The following is a 24,293-nucleotide window of genomic DNA, read 5'->3' as shown; positions in this document are numbered from 1 at the left end:
TGTAGATGAAGCAGTAACAGGAGGCTTTAAAATTTTCATTCTAGTGTCTTTCGTTTGGGAGAAAAATTCAAAGGTACAATACAGCTTTTCCTTGCCGATATCTCTCTTTTGCAAAGAGATAGGCATTGGAAAATGCAGGGCTATAACGTGTAGATGAAGCACTAACAGGAGGCTTTAAAATTTTCATTCTAGTGTCCTTCGTTTGGGAGAAAAATGCAAAGGTACAATACAGCTTTTCCTTGCCGATATCTCTCTTTTGCAAAGAGATAGGCATTGGAAAATTCAGGGCTATAACGTGTAGATGAAGCACTAATAGGAGGCTTTAAAATTTTCATTCTAGTGTCCTTCGTTTGGGAGAAAAATGCAAAGGTACAATACAGCTTTTCCTTGCCGATATCTCTCTTTTGCAAAGAGATAGGCATTGGAAAATTCAGGGCTATAACGTGTAGATGAAGCACTAACAGGAGGCTTTAAAATTTTCATTCTAGTGTCTTTCGTTTGGGAGAAAAATGCAAAGGTACAATACAGCTTTTCCTTGCCAATATCTCTCTTTTGCAAAGAGCTAGGCATTGGAAAATTCAGGGCTATAACGTGTAGATGAAGCACTAACAGGAGGCTTTAAAATTTTCATTCTAGTGTTTTCGTTTGGGAGAAAAATGCAAAGGTACAATACAGTTTTTCCTTGCCGATATCTCTCTTTTGCAAAGAGCTAGGCATTGGAAAATTCAGGGCTATACCGTGTAGATGAAGCACTAACAGGAGGCTTTTAAATTTTCATTCTAGTGTCCTTCGTTTGGGAGAAAAATGCAAAGGTACAATACAGCTTTTCCTTGCCGATATCTCTCTTTTGCAAAGAGATAGGCATTGGAAAATTCAGGGCTATAACGTGTAGATGAAGCACTAACAGGAGGCTTTAAAATTTTCATTTTAGTGTCTTTCGTTTGGGAGAAAAATGCAAAGGTACAATACAGCTTTTCCTTGCCGATATCTCTCTTTTGCAAAGAGATAGGCATTGGAAAATTCAGGGCTACAACGTGTAGATGAAGCACTAACAGGAGGCTTTAAAATTTTCATTCTAGTGTCCTTCGTTTGGGAGAAAAATGCAAAGGTACAATAAAGCTTTTCCTTGCCGATATCTCTCTTTTGCAAAGAGATAGGCATTGGAAAATTCAGGGCTATAACGTGTAGATGAAGCACTAACAGGAGGCTTTAAAATTTTCATTCTAGTGTCTTTCGTTTGGGAGAAAAATGCAAAGGTACAATATAGCTTTTCCTTGCCGATATCTCTCTTTTGCAAAGAGATAGGCATTGGAAAATTCAGGGCTATAACGTGTAGATGAAGCACTAACAGGAGGCTGTAAAATTTTCATTCTAGTGTCTTTCGTTTGGGAGAAAAATGCAAAGGTACAATACAGCTTTTCCTTGCCAATATCTCTCTTTTGCAAAGAGCTAGGCATTGGAAAATTCAGGGCTATAACGTGTAGATGAAGCACTAACAGGAGGCTTTAAAATTTTCATTTTAGTGTCTTTCGTTTGGGAGAAAAATGCAAAGGTACAATACAGCTTTTCCTTGACAATATCTCTCTTTTGCAAAGAGCTAGGCATTGGAAAATTCAGGGCTATAACGTGTAGATGAAGCACTAACAGGAGGCTTTAAAATTTTCATTCTAGTGTCTTTCGTTTGGGAGAAAAATGCAAAAGTACAATGCAGCTTTTCCTTGCCGATATCTCTTTTTTGCAAAGAGATAGGCATTGGAAAATGCAGGGCTATAACGTGTAGATGAAGCACTAACAGGAGGCTTTAAAATTTTCATTCTAGTGTCTTTCGTTTGGGAGAAAAATGTAAAGGTACAATACAGCATTTCCTTGCCGATATCTCTCTTTTGCAAAGAGATAGGCATTGGAAAATTCAGGGCTATTACGTGTAGATGAAGCACTAAAAGGAGGCTTTAAAATTTTCATTCTAGTGTCTTTCGTTTGGGAGAAAAATGCAAAAGTACAATGCAGCTTTTCCTTGCCGATATCTCTCTTTTGCAAAGAGATAGGCATTGGAAAATGCAGGGCTATAACGTGTAGATGAAGCACTAACAGGAGGCTTTAAAATTTTCATTCTAGTGTCTTTCGTTTGGGAGAAAAATGCAAAGGTACAATACAGCATTTCCTTGCCGATATCTCTCTTTTGCAAAGAGATAGGCATTGGAAAATTCAGGGCTATTACGTGTAGATGAAGCACTAAAAGGAGGCTTTAAAATTTTCATTCTAGTGTCTTTCGTTTGGGAGAAAAATGCAAAAGTACAATGCAGCTTTTCCTTGCCGATATCTCTCTTTTGCAAAGAGATAGGCATTGGAAAATGCAGGGCTATAACGTGTAGATGAAGCACTAACAGGAGGCTTTAAAATTTTCATTCTAGTGTCTTTCGTTTGGGAGAAAAATGCAAAGGTACAATACAGCATTTCCTTGCCGATATCTCTCTTTTGCAAAGAGATAGGCATTGGAAAATTCAGGGCTATAACGTGTAGATGAAGCAGTAACAGGAGGCTTTAAAATTTTCATTCTAGTGTCTTTCGTTTGGGAGAAAAATTCAAAGGTACAATACAGCTTTTCCTTGCCGATATCTCTCTTTTGCAAAGAGATAGGCATTGGAAAATGCAGGGCTATAACGTGTAGATGAAGCACTAACAGGAGGCTTTAAAATTTTCATTCTAGTGTCCTTCGTTTGGGAGAAAAATGCAAAGGTACAATACAGCTTTTCCTTGCCGATATCTCTCTTTTGCAAAGAGATAGGCATTGGAAAATTCAGGGCTATAACGTGTAGATGAAGCACTAATAGGAGGCTTTAAAATTTTCATTCTAGTGTCCTTCGTTTGGGAGAAAAATGCAAAGGTACAATACAGCTTTTCCTTGCCGATATCTCTCTTTTGCAAAGAGATAGGCATTGGAAAATTCAGGGCTATAACGTGTAGATGAAGCACTAACAGGAGGCTTTAAAATTTTCATTCTAGTGTCTTTCGTTTGGGAGAAAAATGCAAAGGTACAATACAGCTTTTCCTTGCCAATATCTCTCTTTTGCAAAGAGCTAGGCATTGGAAAATTCAGGGCTATAACGTGTAGATGAAGCACTAACAGGAGGCTTTAAAATTTTCATTCTAGTGTTTTCGTTTGGGAGAAAAATGCAAAGGTACAATACAGTTTTTCCTTGCCGATATCTCTCTTTTGCAAAGAGCTAGGCATTGGAAAATTCAGGGCTATACCGTGTAGATGAAGCACTAACAGGAGGCTTTTAAATTTTCATTCTAGTGTCCTTCGTTTGGGAGAAAAATGCAAAGGTACAATACAGCTTTTCCTTGCCGATATCTCTCTTTTGCAAAGAGATAGGCATTGGAAAATTCAGGGCTATAACGTGTAGATGAAGCACTAACAGGAGGCTTTAAAATTTTCATTTTAGTGTCTTTCGTTTGGGAGAAAAATGCAAAGGTACAATACAGCTTTTCCTTGCCGATATCTCTCTTTTGCAAAGAGATAGGCATTGGAAAATTCAGGGCTACAACGTGTAGATGAAGCACTAACAGGAGGCTTTAAAATTTTCATTCTAGTGTCCTTCGTTTGGGAGAAAAATGCAAAGGTACAATAAAGCTTTTCCTTGCCGATATCTCTCTTTTGCAAAGAGATAGGCATTGGAAAATTCAGGGCTATAACGTGTAGATGAAGCACTAACAGGAGGCTTTAAAATTTTCATTCTAGTGTCTTTCGTTTTGGAGAAAAATGCAAAGGTACAATATAGCTTTTCCTTGCCGATATCTCTCTTTTGCAAAGAGCTAGGCATTGGAAAATTCAGGGCTATAACGTGTAGATGAAGCACTAATAGGAGGCTTTAAAATTTTCAATCTAGTGTCCTTCGTTTGGGAGAAAAATGCAAAGGTACAATACAGCTTTTCCTTGCCAATATCTCTCTTTTGCAAAGAGCTAGGCATTGGAAAATTCAGGGCTATAACCTGTAGATGAAGCACTAACAGGAGGCTTTAAAATTTTCATTCTAGTGTCTTTCGTTTGGGAGAAAAATGCAAAAGTACAATGCTGCTTTTCCTTGCCGATATCTCTCTTTTGCAAAGAGATAGGCATTGGAAAATTCAGGGCTATAACGTGTAGATGAAGCACTAACAGGAGCCTTTAAAATTTTCATTCTAGTGTCTTTCGTTTGGGAGAAAAATGCAAAGGTACAATACCGCTTTTCCTTGCCGATATCTCTCTTTTGCAAAGAGATAGGCATTGGAAAATTCAGGGTTATAACGTGTAGATGAAGCACTAACAGGAGGCTTTCAAATTTTCATTCTAGTGTCTTTCGTTTGGGAGAAAAATGCAAAGGTACAATACAGCTTTTCCTTGCCGATATCTCTCTTTTGCAAAGAGATAGGCATTGGAAAATTCAGGGCTATAACGTGTAGATGAAGCACTAACAGGAGGCTTTAAAATTTTCATTCTAGTGTCCTTCGTTTGGGAGAAAAATGCAAAGGTACAATACAGCTTCTCCTTGCCGATATCTCTCTTTTGCAAAGAGATAGGCATTGGAAAATTCAGGGCTATAACGTGTAGATGAAGCACTAATAGGAGGCTTTAAAATTTTTATTCTAGTGTCCTTCGTTTGGGAGAAAAATGCAAAGGTACAATACAGCTTTTCCTTGCCGATATCTCTCTTTTGTAAAGAGATAGGCATTGGAAAATTCAGGGCTATAACGTGTAGATGAAGCACTAACAGGAGGCTTTAAAATTTTCATTCTAGTGTCTTTCGTTTGGGAGAAAAATGCAAAGGTACAATACAGCTTTTCCTTGCCGATATCTCTCTTTTGCAAAGAGATAGGCATTGGAAAATTCAGGGCTATAACGTGTAGATGAAGCACTAACAGGAGGCTTTAAAATTTTCATTCTAGTGTCCTTCGTTTGGGAGAAAACTGCAAAGGTACAATACAGCTTTTCCTTGCCGATATCTCTCTTTTGCAAAGAGATAGGCATTGGAAAATTCAGGCCTATAACGTGTAGATGAAGCACTAATAGGAGGCTTTAAAATTTTCATTCTAGTGTCCTTCGTTTGGGAGAAAAATGCAAAGGTACAATACAGCTTTTCCTTGCCGATATCTCTCTTTTGCAAAGAGATAGGCATTGGAAAATTCAGGGCTATAACGTGTAGATGAAGCACTAACAGGAGGCTTTAAAATTTTTATTCTAGTGTATTTCGTTTGGGAGAAAAATGCAAAGGTACAATACCGCTTTTCCTTGCCGATATCTCTCTTTTGCAAAGAGCTAGGCATTGGAAAATTCAGGGCTATAACGTGTAGATGAAGCACTAATAGGAGGCTTTAAAATTTTCAATCTAGTGTCCTTCGTTTGGGAGAAAAATGCAAAGGTACAATACAGCTTTTCCTTGCCAATATCTCTCTTTTGCAAAGAGCTAGGCATTGGAAAATGCAGGGCTATAACGTGTAGATGAAGCACTAACAGGAGGCTTTACAATTTTCATTCTAGTGTCTTTCGTTTGGGAGAAAAATGCAAAGGTACAATGCTGCTTTTCCTTGCCGATATCTCTCTTTTGCAAAGAGATAGGCATTGGAAAATGCAGGGCTATAACGTGTAGATGAAGCACTAACAGAAGGCTTTAAAATTTTCATTCTAGTGTCTTTCGTTTGGGAGAAAAATGCAAAGGTACAATACATCTTTTCCTTGCCGATATCTCTCTTTTGCAAAGAGATAGGCATTGGAAAATTCAGGGCTATAACGTGTAGATGAAGCACTAACAGGAGGCTTAAAAAATTTCATTCTAGTGTCCTTCGTTTGGGAGAAAAATGCAAAGGTACAATACAGCTTTTCCTTGCCAATATCTCTCTTTTGCAAAGAGATAGGCATTGGAAAATTCAGGGCTATAACGTGTAGATGAAGCACTAACAGGAGGCTTTAAAATTTTCATTCTAGTGTCTTTCGTTTGGGAGAAAAATGCAAAGGTACAATACAGTTTTTCCTTGCCGATATCTCTCTTTTGCAAAGAGATAGGCATTGGAAAATTCAGGGCTATAACGTGTAGATGAAGCACTAACAGGAGGCTTTAAAAGCACTCTGGGTGTGCTGCTCCTACGATTTCCCCAAATGTGGGACACTTGATTACATAATTTGTGTTTCCTCTGGTCGGCTCTCGTATAATTCAGATCTCTTTGTCTCAGGTCTCTCTCCAGCCTAGTTTGCTGTCTGTTTCCACTTCTCTTTTCTTGAGCCGCTCCCTTCTATGCCCTTGTGCACTATCCTGACTTCCCCGTCTGCTTACTTTGTGCCTTCCAACGCACAATGCAAACTACAGGTAGTGCTGCAGGGCCCACACCCTTTTACTTGCTTTACAGAGCAGCTCTGGAGCTGTTACAGTGCCCAGCTGCTGCAAGAAATCAGCTTGAATGCTTCAGGGGCTGGGGCATAGCCAACATGAGCCCCACACCGAAGGAGGGTGGAGGTGTTTAATGCGAACTAGGGGTCATCCAAGCGCCGCAAAAGGCTGCCATGCCCTGCACACCCCTTTTTTATTTTCATATGCAGACGAGGGTTGAAGCCAACTTTGACCCACTGCTTGGATGACATCACCATATGCAAATCCATCTGTGGCAGGCCTTCCCCCAGGAATGCTTGCACTAGTTGTTGCATTTGGTTTGTTGTTTGGGGGTGCTTCAGTATTAGGCAGCCTTCTGCCCTCCCATGTTCATCTGAAAATATATGTTCTCCCTGCAGTTGTTGTCCCAAGATGAGAGTTCCCTTGTGCTGCCTCAGTTGAATCTCCTTTACTTGACAGAGATGTGCATGAGCAGCGGCCCTCCCCAGCCCTATTCCAAATCATACTTATTTTGCATAGGAGATACCATGGTCATGAAGATTTTTCTCCCAGGGTTACTCTAGGGGTTACATTTGGGGAAATCACAGGGGTCAGCATACCCAGAATGCAGTGAATGAACCTCACCCTGGGAGAATAATCTTCATGACCATGGTATCTCCTATGCAAAATAAGTATGATTTGGGATAGAGCTGGGGAGGGCCACTGCTCAGGCACATCTCTGTCAAGTTAAGGAGATTCAACTGAGGCAGCACAAGGGAACTCTCATCTTGGGACAACAACTGCAGGGAGAACATATATTTTCAGATGAACATGGGAGGGCAGAAGGCTGCCTAATACTGAAGCACCCCCAAACAACAAACCAAATGCAACAACTAGTGCAAGCATTCCTGGGGGAAGGCCTGCCACAGATGGATTTGATGGATTTGATTATGAAAAGAGAAAAGGGGCATGCAGGGCATGGCGGCCTTTTGCGGCGCTTGGCTGACCCCTAGTTTGCATTAAACACCTCCACCCTCCGTCGGTGTGGGGCTCTTGTTGGCTATGCCCCAGCACCTGAAGCATTCAAGCTGATTTCTTGCTGCAGCTGGGCACTGTAACAGCTCCAGAGCTGCTCTGTAAGGCAAGTAAAAGGGTGTGGGCCGTGCAGCACTAACTGTAGTTTGCATTGTGCGTTGGAAGGCACAAAGTAAGCAGACAGGAGAAGTCAGGAGAGTGCACAAGGGCATAGAAGGCAGCGGCTCAAGAAAAGAGAAGTGGAAACAAACAGCAAACTAGGCTGGAGAGAGACCTGAGACAAAGAGATCTGAATTATACGAGAGCCGACCAGGGGAAACACAAATTATGCAGTCAAGTTTCCCACAGGAGTATATAGGATACGACCCAGTGGTACCTGACGACATAGATACTAACAGCTATTTAATAACATTATGCTAGAAAGTGATTATTAGCAACATATATATCTATATAAACAACCCCGCCAGGGTTGTGCCTTCAAAAATAATCACACACGGACACGCTTTTTAAACCTTTTTTTCACATCTCTTTATTCTTCTTATGCACATGTATGTTAGTTCTGTGATTTTAACCTTTATGTTTCACTGCAGTTTGGGATAATAATATTAATATTTATCCAATTCTAATACATACTTAATAAAGGTTATATTTTATGTTTCATTCATTCTGTCCAGTGCGTCAACAGTGCAGATTTCTTCTTGTTTTTTCTCCCAAATTCTATAACAATGACAGTAAATGTTGTTTCTTTTCAAACAGAACTTTCTTGACCATGCTTCTTTTTTGAAAGATCTGGGAGCACATGGAAAACAGTACAAACCATGCAGTATCACAAGAGCCTTTATTTGATCTTTCATGAAGATAGAGCAGAATTGAGGACACGTCAACAATTTCTGCCGAAGGTGGTTCATCTTTCCACATGGCGCCTTTGGCCACTGACACCTTCGTTGAGTCAAAGTCTCTGGCTGTGGTCAGAACTTTGAAAATTTATGTCACCAGAACGGTTCAGATTAGGAAAACAGAGGCTCTGTTTGTCCTGTATGCTCCCAACAGGATTGGGTGTCCTGCTTCCATGTAGACCATTATGCGCTGGATCTGTGGTAAGATTCAGCATGCTCATTCCACGGCAGGATTGCCGTTACTGAATTAGGTGAAGACCCATTCTACTAGAAAGGTGGGTTCATCCTGGGCAGCTGGTCGGGGAGTCTCGGCATTGCAACTTTGCCGAGCAGCTATTTAGTAAACACTTTTGCTAAGTTTTAAAAGTTTTACAGTAAAGGAGATTCAACTGAGGCAGCACAAGGGAACTCCCATCTGGGGACAACAACTGCAGTGAGAACACATATTTTCAGATGAACATGGGAGGGCAGAAGGCTGCCTAATACTGAAGCACCCCCAAACAACAAACCAAATGCAACAACTAGTACAAGCATTCCTGGGGGAAGGTCTGCAGAAGACGGATTTGCATACAGTGATGTCATCCAAGCAGTGGGCCAAAGTTGGCTGGAACCCTCATCTGCATATGAAAAGAGAAAAGGGGTATGCAGGGCGCCGCCATGGCCTTTTGCGGCGCTTGGATGACCCTTAGTTCGCATTAAACACCCCCACCCTCCTTTGGTGTGGGGCTCATGTTGGCCATGCCCCAGCCCCTGAAGCATTCAAGCTGATTTCTTGCAGCAGCTTGGCACTGTAACAGCTCCAGAGCTGCTCTGTAAGGCAAGTAAAAGGGTGTGGGCCCTGCAGCACTACCTGTAGTTTGCATTGTGCATTGGAAGGCACAAAGTAAGCAGACAGGAGGAGAAGTCAGGATAGTTCACAAGGGTATAGAAGGGAGGGGCTCAAGAAAAAAGAAGTGGAAACAGACAGCAAACTAGGCTGGAGAGAGACCTGAGACAAAGAGATCTGAATTATATGAGAGCCGACCAGGGGAAACACAAATTATGCAGTCAAGTTTCCCACATTTGGGGAAATCGCAGGGGCAGCACACCCAGGTGAGATACTATAATCAGGACGGTGCTTCTCCCAGGGCAAGGCTCACCCATTGCACTCTGGGTGTGCTGCTCCTACGATTTCCCCAAATGTGGGACACTTGACTGCATAATTTGTGTTTCCTCTGGTCAGCTCTCGTATAATTCAGATCTCTTTGTCTCAGGTCTCTCTCCAGCCTAGTTTGCTGTCTGTTTCCACTTCTTTTTTTCTTGAGCCCCTCCCTTCTATACCCTTGTGCACTATCCTGACTTCTCCTCCCGTCTGCTTACTTTGTGCCTTCCAATGCACAATGCAAACTACAGGTAGTGCTGCAGGGCCCACACCCTTTTACTTGCCTTACAGAGCAGCTCTGGAGCTGTTACAGTGCCCAGCTGCTGCAAGAAATCAGCTTGAATGCTTCATGGGATGGGGCATGGCCAACATGAGCCCCACACCAAAGGAGGGTGGGGGTGTTTAATGCGATCTAGGGGTCATCCAAGCACCGCAAAAGGCTGCCATGCCCTGCACGCCCCTTTTCTCTTTTAATATGCAGATGAGGGTTGAAGCCAACTTTGACCCACTGCTTGGATAACATCACCATATGCAAATCCATCTGCTGCAGGCCTTCCCCCAGGAATGCTTGCACTAGTTGTTGCATTTGGTTTGTTGTTTGGGGGTGCTTCAGTATTAGGCAGCCTTCTGCCCTCCCATGTTCATCTGAAAATATGTGTTCTCCCTGCAGTTGTTGTCCCCAGATGAGAGTTCCCTTGTGCTGCCTCAGTTGAATCTCCTTTACTTGACAGAGATGTGCCTGAGCAGCGGCCCTCCCCAGCCCTATCCCAAATCATACTTATTTTGCATAGGAGACACCATGGTCATGAAAATTGTTCACCCAGGGTTAGGTTCATTCATTGCATTCTGGGTATGCTGACCCCTGTGATTTCCCCAAATGTGGGAAACTCGCCTGCATTATTTGTTGTAGTGGGGGACTGTGTTTGTGTTTTCCGCTGGTCAGCTCTGGTAAAAGTCAGATTTCTTTGTCTCAGATCTTCCTCTAGCCTTGTTCTTCTTTCGAGAGTTCCATTGTGCTGCCTCAGTTGGATCTCCTTCACTTGACAGGGGGGTGCCCGAGCAGCGACCCTCCCCAGCTCTAGCCCAACTCCTACTTACCTGCCAGGTGAGATACTATGATCTTGAAGGTGCTTCTCCCAGGGCAAGGCTCACCCATTGCACTCTGGATGTGCTGCCCCTGCGATTTCCCCAAATGTGGGAAACTTGACTGCATAATTTGTGTTTCCCCTGGTCGGCTCTCGTATAATTCAGATCTCTTTGTCTCAGGTCTCTCTCCAGCCTAGTTTGCTGTCTGTTTCCACTTCTCTTTTCTTGAGCCGCTCCCTTCTATGCCCTTGCGCACTATCCTGACTTCTCCCGTCTGCTTACTTTGTGCCTTCCAACGCACAATGCGAACTACAGGTAGTGCTGCAGGGCCCACACCCTTTTATTTGCCTTACAGAGCAGCTCTGGAGCTGTTACAGTGCCCAGCTGCTGCAAGAAATCAGCTTGAATGCTTCAGGGGCTGGGGCATAGCCAACATGAGCCCCACACCGAAGGAGGGTGGAGGTGTTTAATGCGAACTAGGGGTCATCCAAGCGCCGCAAAAGGCCGCCATGCCCTGCATAACCCTTTTCTCTTTTCATATGCAGATGAGGGTTCCAGCCAACTTTGGCCCACTGCTTGGATGACATCACCGTATGCAAATTCGTCTCCTGCAGACCTTCCCCCAGGAATGCTTGTACTAGTTATTGCATATGGTTTGATATTTGATGGTGCTTCAGTATTAGGCAGCCTTCCGCCCTCCCATGTTCATCTGAAAAGATGTGGTCTCCCTGCAGTTGTTGTCCCCAGACGAGAGTTCCCTTGTGCTTCCTCAGTTGAATCTCCTTAACTTGACGGGGGAGGGGCTTGCCCGAGCAGCCACCCTCCCCAGCCCTATCCCAACTCATACTTATTTTGCATATGAGATCTCTATATCATGAAGATTGTTCTCACAGGGTGAGGTTCATCCATTATATTTTAAAATAGGAAGGTTCAAATTACATATTTGAATTGCATCTATGTGCTGGATTCAAATGTCCCCCCCCCCCCCTTCCTTTCTCAATTGTGCCCATCAGCAGCTATTCTAAGGTTGCTGCCAATGGGTGTGACACATTAATTTCTTCTGTGGGGTACACTGGACTCCACAAGGATTCACATTGGGGTGTAGAGTAGGATCTTGATCTGAGGCACCAACCGGCTCAAAGCTTTTGACTGTTCCCAAGATGCTCAGCGCATTCTCCTCTATAACCCCGCTTCCATGAACAGGGAGCTCAGTTTGTAGTTGGTGCCTTCAGTAGCAGGCCACTTAACAGGGGCCTGCCTCAGGCAGCCTATTCTTAGCTATTAATTTTGACAAGAAAATAAGAACTTTTTTTATGAGAATCTACAAGGGCTGCAGCAGGCTAGGTCTAATAGACATCTTTACTGCAGCTTCATCACTCCCAGCGGCGCTGTATACTCCCGTGCCCTGGTTGCTGGGTCACTGCAGCGGAGGCTCCGGTTTCTTCCTAAGGTCAGTCACACACACACCGCCCTTCCGGATCACGAGGCCGCTGATGAAGGGGAGCGTGGCCGTAGGGGGTGGACCGTGTGTGCACTGGCGTGGACACTGATTACTGGGCAGCCGCTCCACAAGCCACCAGGTACAGTTAAGGAGCACAGGTCTGGGGGTTTTTCTCCCATATTAAACCAATTTTGTACTGCCCGCAGCGCATTGCGATAGGTAATAGGGCCTGATTCAGGTTGGATTGCAATCACAATAAGCGATCCAACTGCAAAAATTGCTAAGAGCATACGCAAGTGCCTGCATTTTCTGCGGCACCCCGCAGAGAATGCGATCGCCTCTGCCTGTCAATCGGGGCAGGGGGGGAGAGGGGTGTCAGCAAAACTCCATTTCCAAGTCAGGGATAGAGCGGTGCGGGGGCAAGGCTTCAAAATGGGGTCTGCAACGGAGGAGACACAGGGGGCGTGGTCACAGCGGCTGTATGACATCACATTCAGCCGCTGTGATCACAAAAATGGTGGCGGCTTCCTGCGCGCACATACAGTCTGCACCCGCAGAAGGCTACACCATTTTTTATGATCACGCTGAACTGCAGTGCGACTGCAATTACAGCATGGTCAAGAAGGGAGGCGTCATGCTGGGTGGCCATGTCCTGTCACTGTGCAGGAGCCAGCACCGCTCACACACTAGTCCCCGGGTGCAGCCCCCAACCCCCGGGACACCCGGAGCAACAAAATGTAGATTCAGGCCACCAGGCCACGCCCCTACCTATGAAACCATGCCTCCTTTTTACCATTGCGCTGCTTATCTGCGCGCACTGCATTACAATCTCCTTCGCCACCTCTCTGGGTGTCACCAGTGAAAGTGACACCTCTGCCATGCTTGTAGCAGCTGGTCCTAAGATCTACGCCTCAAGCCCTGAGTGTTTGCCCTTGTGACTTGTTGATCATCATAGCGAAGCAGATGCTTACAGAAAACTGCAGGGGCTTAGATTGAAAAAAAAAAAAATTATGGGTATAAGGTAGAGAGGAGCGGGTTCGGTTCTCCGAGAACCGAATTCCCCACGAACTCCACGTGGTTTACACTGGTCCAAGGCAGGCTCGGTTGTTCCCGCCTGACTCGGAAAACCTGAACAAGGGAAAATGTCATCATCCCGCTGTCGGATTCTCGCGAGATTCGGATTTCATATAAAGAGCTGCGCGTTGCCTCCATTTTTACTCGTGCATTGAAGAGAGAGCGGAGAGGACGTGGCTATGTTCTCTCAGTGGAAATCTCAATATCAGTGCTCATTATCAGTGGTTACTTATTGCTGCTCAGTAATACTAGTAGTGTGTCTCTCCTGCTCAGTGTCAGTTCTCAGTAGTATCCTCATCAGTGCTCAGTATCACTGCTCATTGTCTTGTGCTGCATTGTGGTGCTCAGCATACTACAGTACATTACTAATAGTCCAGTGCTGCATCTTGCTGCTCAGTGTCAGTTCTAGTATCCTCATCAGTGCTCACTATCACTGCTCATTACATTGTGGTGTTCTGTATACTACAGTAACATAGTAATATAGTAACATATAGTAATATAGTTTTTGAGGTTGAAAAGAGGCAAATTGCCCATCGTGTTCAACCTGTTTTAAGTTGTGATGATTCTACATACTTGCTGAATAATGTTTTATGACTAGTTAACTACTACAACTCATGTTACCCCCGGATTAACCATGTTGATATTTTAAGTATTATAACCTTGGATAGCTTTTTCATTCAGAAATGTATCCATTCCTTTTTTAAATCCAATTACAGAGTCCACCATTACCACCTTCCCTGGCAGGGAATTCCACATCCTGATTGCCCTAACAGTGAAGATCATAGTATCTCACCTGGCAGGTAAGTAGGAGTTAAGCTAGAGCTGTGGAGGATTGCTGCTTGGGCACCCCCTGTCAAGTGAAGGAGATCCAACTGAGGCAGCACAAGGGAACTCTCGAAAGAAGAACAAGGCTAGAGGAAGATCTGAGACAAAGAAATCTGACTTTTACCAGAGCTGACCAGAGGAAAGCACAAACACAGTCCCCCACTACCACAAATAATGCAGTCGAGTTTCCCACATTTGGGGAAATCACAGGGGTCAGCATACCCAGAATGCAATGAATGAACCTCACCCTGGGAGAACAATCTTCATGACCATGGTATCTCCTATGCAAAATAAGTATGATTTGGGATAGGGCTGGGGAGGGCCGCTGCTCAGGCACATCTCTGTCAAGTAAAGGAGATTCAACTGAGGCAGCACAAGGGAACTCTCATCTGGGGACAACAACTGCAGGGAGAACACATATTTTCAGATGAACATGGGAGGGCAGAAGGCTGCCTAAAACTGAAGCACCCCCAAACAACAAACCAAATGCAACTACTAGTGCAAGCATTCCTGGGGGAAGGCCTGCAGCAGATGGATTTGCATATGGTGATGTCATCCAAGCAGTGGGTCAAAGTTGGCTTCAACCCTCGTCTGCATATGAAAAGAAAAAAGGGGTGTGCAGGGCATGGCGGCCTTTTGCGGCGCTTGGATGACCCCTAGTTCGCATTAAACACCTCTACCCTCCTTCGGTGTGGGGCTCATGTTGGCTATGCCCCAGCCCCTGAAGCATTTAAGCTGATTTCTTGCAGCAGCTGGGCACTGTAACAGCTCCAGAGCTGCTCTGTAAAGCAAGTAAAAGGGTGTGGGCCCTGCAGCACTACCTGTAGTTTGCATTGTGCGTTGGAAGGCACAAAGTAAGCAGACGGGAGAAGTCAGGATAGTGCACAAGGGTATAGAAGGGAGGGGCTCAAGAAAAAAGAAGTGGAAACAGACAGCAAACTAGGCTGGAGAGAGACCTGAGACAAAGAGATCTGAATTATATGAGAGCCGACCAGGGGAAACACAAATTATGCAGTCAAGTTTCCCACATTTGGGGAAATCGCAGGGGCAGCACACCCAGAGTGCAATGGGTGAGCCTTGCCCTGGGAGAAGCATCTTCATGATCATAGTATCTCACCTGGCAGGTAAGTAGGAGTTGGGCTAGAGCTGGGGAGGGTCGCTGCTCGGGCACCCCCCTGTCAAGTGAAGGAGATCCAACTGAGGCAGCACAAGGGAACTCTCGAAAGAAGAACAAGGCTAGAGGAAGATCTGAGACAAAGAAATCTGACTTTTACCAGAGCTGACCAGAGGAAAGCACAAACACAGTCCCCCACTACCACAAATAATGCAGTTGAGTTTCCCACATTTGGGGAAATCACAGGGGTCAGCATACCCAGAATGCAATGAATGAACTTAACCCTGGGAGAACAATCTTAATGACCATGGTATCTCCTATGCAAAATAAGTATGATTTGGGATAGGGCTGGGGAGGGCCGCTGCTCAGGCACATCTCTGTCAAGTAAAGGAGATTCAACTGAGGCAGCACAAGGGAACTCTCATCTGGGGACAACAACTGCAGGGAGAACACATATTTTCAGATGAACATGGGAGGGCAGAAGGCTGCCTAATACTGAAGCACCCCCAAAACAACAAACCAAATGCAACAACTAGTGCAAGCATTCCTGGGGGAAGGCCTGCCGCAGATGGATTTGCATATGGTGATGTCATCCAAGCAGTGGGTCAAAGTTGGTTCAAACACCTTTGCAAAGTTCTATAAGTTTGATACCCTGGCTGAGGAGGACCTCCTGTTTGCTCAATCGGTGCTGCAGAGTCATCCGCACTCTCCTGCCCGTTTGGGAGCTTTGGTATAATCCCCATGGTCCTTACGGAGTCCCCAGCATCCTCTAGGACGTAAGAGAAAATAAGATTTTAAACCTACCGGTAAATCTTTTTCTCGTAGTCCGTAGAGGATGCTGGGTGCCCGTCCCAAGTGCGGTCTACTTCTGCAAGACTTGTATATAGTTATTGCTTACATAAGGGTTATATGTTAGTTTTCATCGGTCTTGGACTGATGCTATGTTGTTTTCATACTGTTAACTGGGTAGTATATCACAAGTTATACGGTGTGATTGGTGTGGCTGGTATGAATCTTGACCTTGGATTAACAAAAATCCTTTCCTCGTACTGTCCGTCTCCTCTGGGCACAGTTTCTCTAACTGAGGTATGGAGGAGGGGCATAGAGGGAGGAGCCAGTGCACACCCAGATCAAAAGTCTTTCTTAAAGTGCCCATGTCTGCTGCGGAGCCCGTCTATCCCCCATGGTCCTTACGGAGTCCCCATCATCCTCTACGGACTACGAGAAAAAAAAATTACCGGTAGGTTTAAAATGTTATTTTTTTCTCTGCAACCCACTGCTAAATTGTGCTTCCTAGCTGTTTTTTATAAAATCACTTAATTAAATCTAACTCTGATTACGTCAGAGAAGGCCAGGTACCCTGCACCATAAGAGGGGGTATGAAATTTTGACTTGTCTACTTAAAGATCACCAAAATCTGTTGACAAGGTCAATTACATCCCTGGGTGCGATTGAACCACCAACCTTTTGGTTAATAGCCCATGTAAGTGCAAGAAATCCTGAAGCACTCACTCATCATGGGAAAGTACCAATGTGTTTCTTACAAAAATTCTCCAGATTATTGATTTTTTAAAGTTTTTCTAGGAAACGTTCTAGATGAATGCTTATTAGCCTTTGTCAGTATTGACTTTTGCAAGGTGTCTCTGTGGCACAATCGGTTAGCATGTTTGGCTATTAACCAAAAGGTTGGTGGTTCAATCCCACCCATGGATGTAATTGACCTTGTAATCAGATTTTGGTGATCTTTAAGTAGACAAGTCAAAATTTCAAAAACCCCCCTTATGGTGTAGGGTACCTGGCCTTCTCTGATGTAATCAGAGTTAGATTTGATTAAGTGATTTTATAAAAAAACAGCTAGGAAGCACAATTTAGCAGTGGGTTGCAGAGAAAAAAAATTATGCTGGCAGAAAAGTCCAATTGAGTGATTAAACAGCTCTTCATTTTCTGATTTTATGTTTATGCTAACAAATTTGCTCTCTGAAAAGTGTCCACAAAGCCAAGTCTCTGATTAACACCTTTGTATGAATGGTTTTTCACCTATTACTGAATTAAACTTGCTTCATTGGAAAGGCATCAAAGATGCATCCTCATTTCAATGTCTACTGAAATAATACAGGTTGACACCAGGAAACGTCACTGCATCATTGCTGCTTCCTCATGGGGAAGTCTGTTTAATGTGAAAACAAGGTGATATCTAATCAGCACACAGGTAAGGAATTAAGAAAATCTTTCTTTATGGGTGAAGATGTTTCTCACAAATTGTTGTCCCAATGCATCATTGAAATTCAAGATGGAAGATGATTTTCATATATCACTTGTACATTTTGCATTGCTCTTCTGGTGACAATGTAGTTTGTTTTTGTCAATTACCATTTCAGTAATAGGGTAAAGAAAATTAAGTGGATTTTTTAAAGAAAACAATGCTGTCAATATACTATTAAAACAAATTAAAATGATAAAAGTTATTGTACTTTAAGTAAAAATAAAAGAGCCAAAATATCAATCCCAGTTTTTGATTACTTTAATTATAAAAAAAAAAATGCACATAGCAGAGGATAGTTTCGATCAATCGACCTCTGGGTTATGGGCCCAGCATGCTTCCATTGCACTACTCTGCTGCTCATGGAAGTGTAAGAGATCCTGAAGACTAAATTGATTAAAGGCCTAAAAGTACTGGACTATAAGGAAAGACTTACTAGGCTGAATATTTATACACTAGAAAAGAGGTGCCTAAGAGGAGATATTATTAATATCTTCAAATATGTAAAGATACATAACAAAGAGTTATCAGAGGAATTATTTATTAAAAGAACACGTGGTCACTCGCTGCGACTGGAGGAAAGTTCAGAACGCAATGGAGGAAAGGTTTCTTCACTGTTAGGGCAATCAGGATGTGGAATTCCCTGCCAGGGAAGGTGGTAATGGCGGACTCTGTAATTGGATTTAAAAAAGGAATGGATACATTTCTGAATGAAAAAGCTATCCAAGGTTATAATACTTAAAATATCAACATGGTTAATCCGGGGGTAACATGAGTTATAGTAGCTAACTAGTCATAAAACATTATTCAGCAAGTATGTAGAATCATCACAACTTAAAACAGGTTGAACACGATGGGCAATTTGCCTCTATTCAACCTCAAAAACTATGTTACTATATTACTATGTTATTGTAGTATACAGAACACCACAATGCAATGAGCAGTGATAGTGAGCACTGATGAGGATACTAGAACTGACACTGAGCAGCAAGATGCAGCACTGGACTATTAGTAATGTACTGTAGTATGCTGAGCACCACAATGCAGCACAAGACAATGAGCAGTGATACTGAGCACTGATGAGGATACTACTGAGAACTGACACTGAGCAGGAGAGACACACTACTAGTATTACTGAGCAGCAATAAGTAACCACTGATACTGAGCACTGATATTGAGATTTCCACTGAGAGAACATAGCCACGTCCTCTCCGCTCTCTCTTCAATGCACGAGTAAAAATGGCAGCAACGCGCAGCTCTTTATATGGAATCCGAATCTCGCGAGAATCCGACAGCGGGATGATGACATTTTCCCTTGTTCAGGTTTTCCGAGTCAGGCGGGAACAACCGAGCCTGCCTTGGACCAGTGTAAACCACGTGGAGTTCGTGGGGAATTCGGTTCTCGGAGAACCGAACCCGCTCCTCTCTACCTTATACCCATCAATTTTTTTATTTTCAATCTAAGCCCCTGCAGTTTTCTGTAAGCATCTGCTTCGCTATGATGATCAACAAGTCACAAGGGCAAACACTCAGGGTTTGAGGCGTAGATCTTAGGACCAGCTGCTACAAGCATGGCAGAGGTGTCACTATCACTGGTGACACCCAGAGAGGTGGCGAGGGAGATTGTAATGCAGTGCGCGCAGATAAGCAGCGCAATGGTAAAAAGGAGGCATGGTTTCATAGGTAGGGGCGTGGCCTGGTGGCCTGAATCTACATTTTGTTGCTCCGGGTGTCCCGGGGGTTGGGGGCTGCACCCGGGGACTAGTGTGTGAGCGGTGCTGGCTCCTGCACAGTGACAGGGCATGGCCACCCAGCATGACGCCTCCCTTCTTCCTTATATAGAATCCAAGTCTCGTGAGAATCCGACAGCGGGATGATGACGTTCGGGCGCGCTCGGGTTAACCGAGCAAGGCGGGAGGATCCGAGTCTGCTCGGACCCGTGCAAAAAAGGGTGAAGTTCGGGCGGGTTCGGATTCCGAGGAACCGAACCCGCTCATCTCTTATGGCCACCCAGCATGACGCCTCCCTTCTTGACCATGCTGTAATTGCAGTCGCACTGCAGTTCAGCGTGATCATAAAAAATGGTGTAGGCTCCTGCTGGTGCAGACTGTATGTGCGCGCAGGAAGCCGCCACCATTTTTGTGATCACAGCGGCTGAATGTGATGTCATACAGCCGCTGTGACCACGCCCCCTGTGTCTCCTCCGTTGCAGACCCCATTTTGAAGCCTTGCCCCCGCACCGCTCCATCCCTGACTTGGAAATGGAGTGTTGCTGACCCACCTCTCCCCCCCTTCCCCGCCCCGATTGACAGGCAGAGGCGATCACATTCTCTGCGGGGTGCCGCAGAAAATGCAGGCACATGCGTATGCTCTTAGCAATTTTTGCAGTTGGATCGCTTATTGTGATTGCAATCCAACCTGAATCAGGCCCTATTACCTATCACAATGCGCTGCGGGCAGTACAAAATTGGGTTAATATAGGAGGAAAAAAAAACCCCAGACCTGTGCTCCTTAACTGTACCTGGTGGCTAGTGGAGCGGCTACCCAGTAATCAGTGTCCACCGCAGTGCGCACACGGCCCACCCCCTACGGCCTCGCTCCCCTTCATCAGCGGCCTCGTGATCCGGAAGGGTGGTGTGTGTGTGACTGACCTTAGGATGAAACCGGAGCCTCCGCTGCAGTGACCCAGCAACCAGGGCACGGGAGTATACAGCGCCGCTGGGAGTGATGAAGCTGCAGTAAAGATGTCTATTAGACCTAGCCTGCTGCAGCCCTTGTAGATTCTCATAAAACAAGTTCTTCTTTTCTTGTCAAAATTAATAGCTAAGAATAGGCTGCCTGAGGCAGGCCCCTGTTAATTGGCCTGCTACTGAAGGCACCAACTACAAACTGAGCTCCCTGTTCATGGAAGCGGGGTTATAGAGGAGAATGCACTGAGCTTCTTGGGAACAGTCAAAAGCTTTGAGCCGGTTGGTGCCTCAGATCAAGATCCTACTCTACACCCCAATGTGAATCCTTGTGGAGTCCAGTGTACCCCACAGAAGAAATTAATGTGTCACACCCATTGGCAGCAACCTTAGAATAGCTGCTGACGGGCACAATTGAGAAAGGAAGGGGGGGGGACATTTGAATCCAGCACATAGATGCAATTCAAATATGTAATTTGTACCTTCCTATTTTAAAATATAATGGATGAACCTCACCCTGTGAGAACAATCTTCATGATCAAGAGATCTCATATGCAAAATAAGGATGAGTTGGGATAGGGCTGGGGAGGGTGGCTGCTCGGGCAGCCCCTCCCCCGTCAAGTTAAGGAGATTCAACTGAGGAAGCACAAGGGAACTCTCGTCTGGGGACAACAACTGCAGGGAGACCACATCTTTTCAGATGAACATGGGAGGGCGGAAGGCTGCCTAATACTGAAGCACCATATGCAACAACTAGTACAAGCATTCCTGGGGGAAGGTCTGCAGCAGACGGATTTGCATACGGTGATGTTATCCAAGCAGTGGGCCAAAGTTGACTGGAACCCTCTTCTGCATATGAAAAGAGAAAAGGGGCATGCAGGGCATGGCGGCCTTTTGCAGTGCTTGGATGACCCCTAGTTCACATTAAACACCCCCACCCTCCTTTGGTGTGGGGCTCATGTTGGCCATGCCCCATCCCCTGAAGCATTCAAGCTGATTTCTTGCAGCAGCTGGGCACTGTAACAGCTCCAGAGCTGTTCTGTAAGGCAAGTAAAAGGGTGTGGGCCCTGCAGCACCACCTGTAGTTCGCATTGTGCGTTGGAAGGCACAAAGTAAGCAGACGGGAGGAGAAGTCAGGATAGTGCGCAAGGGCATTCTTTTCTCTTAGTCCGTAGAGGATGCTGGGGTCACATTAAGAACCATGGGGTATTGACGGGATCCGCAAGAGACATGGGCACTTTAAGACTTTCAAAGGGTGTGAACTGGCTCCTCCCTCTATGCCCCTCCTCCAGACTCCAGTTATAGGAACTGTGCCCAGGGAGACGGACATTTCGAGGAAAGGATTTATTGTTAAACTAAGGTGAGCATCTTACCAGCTCACACCTTAAGCATGCCGCAGAAAGTGGCATTCAACAGAACACAAGCCAATGGCATGAACAATTGCAGCAAAAAGCTGACCAGAACCATAACACAACATGTGTATAACCACAAGTAATAACTGCAGACACAGTATGGACTGGGACGGGTGCCCAGCATCCTCTACAGACTAAGAGAAAAGGATTTACCGGTAGGTATTAAAATCCTATTTTCTCATACGACCTAGAGGATGCTGGGGTCACATTAAGAACCATGGGGTTATACCAAAGCTCTTGAACGGGTGGGAGAGTGCGTACGACTCTGCAGCACCGAATGACCCAACTTAAGGTTATCATCAGCCAAGGTATCAAACTTGTAAAACTTAGCAAAAGTGTTTACTAAATAGCTGCTCGGCAAAGTTGCAATGCCGAGACTCCCCGACCAGCTGCCAAGGATGAACCCACCTTTCTAGTAGAATGGGTCTTCACCTACTTCAGTAACGGCAATCCTGCCGTGGAACGAGCATGCTGAATCTTACCACAGATCCAGCGCATAATGGTCTGCATGGAAGCAGGACACCAAATCCTGTTGGGAGCATACAGGACAAACAGAGCCTCTGTTTTCCTAATCTGAACCGTTCTGGTGACATACATTTTCAAAGTTCTGACCACAGCCAGAGACTTTGACTCAACGAAGGTGTCAGTGGCCAAAGGCACCATGTGGAAAGATGAACCACCTTCGGCAGAAATTGTTGACGTGTCCTCAATTCTGCTCTATCTTCATGAAAGATCAAATAAAGGCTCTTGTGATACTGTTTGGTTTGTACTGTTTTCCATGTGCTCCCAGATCTTTCAAGCAAGTAGCATGGTCAAGAAAGTTCTGTTTGAAAAGAAACAAACATTTACTGTCATTGTTATGCAAATAAACTTACATTAAAGCTAACAAGAAAGCACACTCGTTCTGTCTTTAAACTGATAAAAGAAACCTCAATAATATGGGGCATGCAAAAATTGAGATAAAACTCAGTTTTGCTCCTCTCCACGGAAATCTTTAATAAAAGGCGAAATATTTGTTAGTTCTGAAGAGAAACCAGAGCATGACCAAGATTCCACCTGTCGCCTGAGTGCCATGCCAGCAGTTCTCATTCAGATCAAAGTGAGCACCCAATTTGAATGAAAGAAAGCAGATTTCTCACCAGGCTTCCCCTTGCTATAAACATGGTTTGTACTCTTTTCCATGTGCTCCCAGATCTTTCAAGCAATGAGTATGGTCAAGAAAGTTCTGCTTGAAAAGAAACAGACATTTATAGTCATTGTTATGCAAATAAACTTACATTAAAGCTAACAAGAAAGCACACTCGTTCTGTCTTTAAACTGATAAAAGAAACCCCAATAATATGGGGCATGCAAAAATTGAGATAAAACTCAGTTTTGCTCCTCTCCACAGAAATCTTTAATAAAAGGCGAAAGATTTGTTCGTTCTGAAGAGAAACCAGAGCATGACCAAGATTCCACCTGTCGCCTAAATGCTGTGCCAGCAGTCCTCATTCAGATCAAAGTGAGCGCCCAACTTGAAAGAAAGCAGATTTCTCACCTGGCTTCTCCTTGCTATAAGCATGGTTTGTACTGCATTCCATGTGCTCCCAGATCTTTCAAGCAAGTAGCATGGTCAAGAAAGTTCTGTTTGAAAAGAAACAAACATTTACTGTCATTTCTATGCAAATGAACTTACATTAAAGCACACTCATTCTATCTTTAAACCGATAAAAGAAACCCCAAAAAGATGGGGCATGCAAAAATTGAGATAAAACTCGGTTTTGCTCCTCTCCACGGAAATCTTTAGTAAAAGGCAAAAGATTTGTTCGTTCTGAAGAGAAACCAGAGCATGACCAAGATTTTCATCTGAAAATATGTGTTCTCCCTGCAGTTGTTGTCCCCAGATGAGAGTTCCCTTGTGCTGCCTCAGTTGAATCTCCTTTACTTGACAGAGATGTGCCTGAGCAGCGGCCCTCCCCAGCCCTATCCCAAATCATACTTATTTTGCATAGGAGATACCATGGTCATGAAGATTGTTCTCCCAGGGTGAGGTTCATTCATTGCATTCTGGGTATGCTGACCCCTGTGATTTTCCCAAATGTGGGAAACTCGCTTTTATACCCTTGTGCACTATCCTGACTTCTCCTCCTGTCTGCTTACTTTGTGCCTTCCAATGCACAATGCAAACTACAGGTAGTGCTGCAGGGCCCACACCCTTTTACTTGCCTTACAGAGCAGCTCTGGAGCTGTTACAGTGCCAAGCTGCTGCAAGAAATCAGCTTGAATGCTTCAGGGGATGGGGCATGGCCAACATGAGCCCCACACCGAAGGAGGGTGGGGGTGTTTAATGCGAACTAAGGGTCATCCAAGCACCGCAAAAGGCCGCCATGCCCTGCATACCCCTTTTCTCTTTTCATATGCAGATGAGGGTTCCAGCCAACTATGGCCCACTGCTTGGATGACATCACCGTATGCAAATCCGTCTTCTGCAGAACTTCCCCCAGGAATGCTTGTACTAGTTGTTGCATTTGGTTTGTTGTTTGGGGGTGCTTCAGTTTTAGGCAGCCTTCTGCCCTCCCATGTTCATCTGAAAAAATGTGTTCCCCCTGCAGTTGTTGTCCCCAGATGAGAGTTCCCTTGTGCTGCCTCAGTTGAATCTCCTTTACTTGACAGAGATGTGCATGAGCAGCGGCCCTCCCCAGCTCTATCCCAAATCATACTTATTTTGCATAGGAGATACCATGGTCATGAAGATTGTTCTCCCAGGGTGAGGTTCATTCATTGCATTTTGGGTATGCTGACCCCTGTGATTTACCCAAATGTGGGAAACTCGACTGCATTATTTGTGGTAGTGGGGGACTGTGTTTGTGCTTTCCTCTGGTCAGCTCTGGTAAAACTCAGATTTCTTTGTCTCAGATTTTCCTCTAGCCTTGTTCTTCTTTCGAGAGTTCCCTTGTGCTGCCTCAGTTGGATCTCCTTCACTTTACAGGGAAGTACCCGAG

At 44.6% G+C, this 24,293-nt stretch overlaps 9 non-coding genes and 2 pseudogenes across 9 annotated transcripts; 5 read left to right on the top strand and 6 right to left on the bottom strand.

Annotated features, from left to right (window-relative positions):
• The first annotated feature begins 9,356 nt into the window (after positions 1 to 9,356).
• LOC134999476 (U1 spliceosomal RNA) lies at positions 9,357 to 9,512 on the top strand. Its single transcript, XR_010201556.1, has one exon. It is a non-coding gene; the product is annotated as a U1 spliceosomal RNA (small nuclear RNA).
• Positions 9,513 to 10,187: 675 nt separating this feature from the next.
• LOC134999894 (U1 spliceosomal RNA) lies at positions 10,188 to 10,351 on the top strand. The gene has a single exon (XR_010201960.1). It is a non-coding gene; the product is annotated as a U1 spliceosomal RNA (small nuclear RNA).
• A 152-nt stretch (positions 10,352 to 10,503) lies between these two features.
• On the top strand, positions 10,504 to 10,666 carry LOC134999378 (U1 spliceosomal RNA). The gene has a single exon (XR_010201482.1). It is a non-coding gene; the product is annotated as a U1 spliceosomal RNA (small nuclear RNA).
• A 3,307-nt stretch (positions 10,667 to 13,973) lies between these two features.
• On the bottom strand, positions 13,974 to 14,137 carry LOC135000035 (U1 spliceosomal RNA). The gene has a single exon (XR_010202074.1). It is a non-coding gene; the product is annotated as a U1 spliceosomal RNA (small nuclear RNA).
• A 692-nt stretch (positions 14,138 to 14,829) lies between these two features.
• LOC135000015 (U1 spliceosomal RNA) lies at positions 14,830 to 14,971 on the bottom strand (annotated as a pseudogene).
• Positions 14,972 to 15,123: 152 nt separating this feature from the next.
• LOC134999660 (U1 spliceosomal RNA) lies at positions 15,124 to 15,287 on the bottom strand. Its single transcript, XR_010201738.1, has one exon. It is a non-coding gene; the product is annotated as a U1 spliceosomal RNA (small nuclear RNA).
• Positions 15,288 to 22,238: 6,951 nt separating this feature from the next.
• LOC134999594 (U5 spliceosomal RNA) lies at positions 22,239 to 22,354 on the bottom strand. Its single transcript, XR_010201672.1, has one exon. It is a non-coding gene; the product is annotated as a U5 spliceosomal RNA (small nuclear RNA).
• Positions 22,355 to 22,640: 286 nt separating this feature from the next.
• Positions 22,641 to 22,756, bottom strand: LOC134999552 (U5 spliceosomal RNA). Its single transcript, XR_010201630.1, has one exon. It is a non-coding gene; the product is annotated as a U5 spliceosomal RNA (small nuclear RNA).
• Positions 22,757 to 23,026: 270 nt separating this feature from the next.
• On the bottom strand, positions 23,027 to 23,142 carry LOC134999496 (U5 spliceosomal RNA). Its single transcript, XR_010201575.1, has one exon. It is a non-coding gene; the product is annotated as a U5 spliceosomal RNA (small nuclear RNA).
• A 144-nt stretch (positions 23,143 to 23,286) lies between these two features.
• LOC134999468 (U1 spliceosomal RNA) lies at positions 23,287 to 23,414 on the top strand (annotated as a pseudogene).
• Positions 23,415 to 24,007: 593 nt separating this feature from the next.
• Positions 24,008 to 24,171, top strand: LOC134999767 (U1 spliceosomal RNA). Its single transcript, XR_010201840.1, has one exon. It is a non-coding gene; the product is annotated as a U1 spliceosomal RNA (small nuclear RNA).
• Positions 24,172 to 24,293: the final 122 nt, after the last annotated feature.

The sequence above is a fragment of the Pseudophryne corroboree genome, unplaced genomic scaffold (assembly GCF_028390025.1).
Source record: "Pseudophryne corroboree isolate aPseCor3 unplaced genomic scaffold, aPseCor3.hap2 scaffold_150, whole genome shotgun sequence".
NCBI classification, from domain to species: Eukaryota; Metazoa; Chordata; class Amphibia; order Anura; family Myobatrachidae; genus Pseudophryne; species Pseudophryne corroboree.
This window is presented reverse-complemented; position numbering and strand designations above follow the sequence as displayed.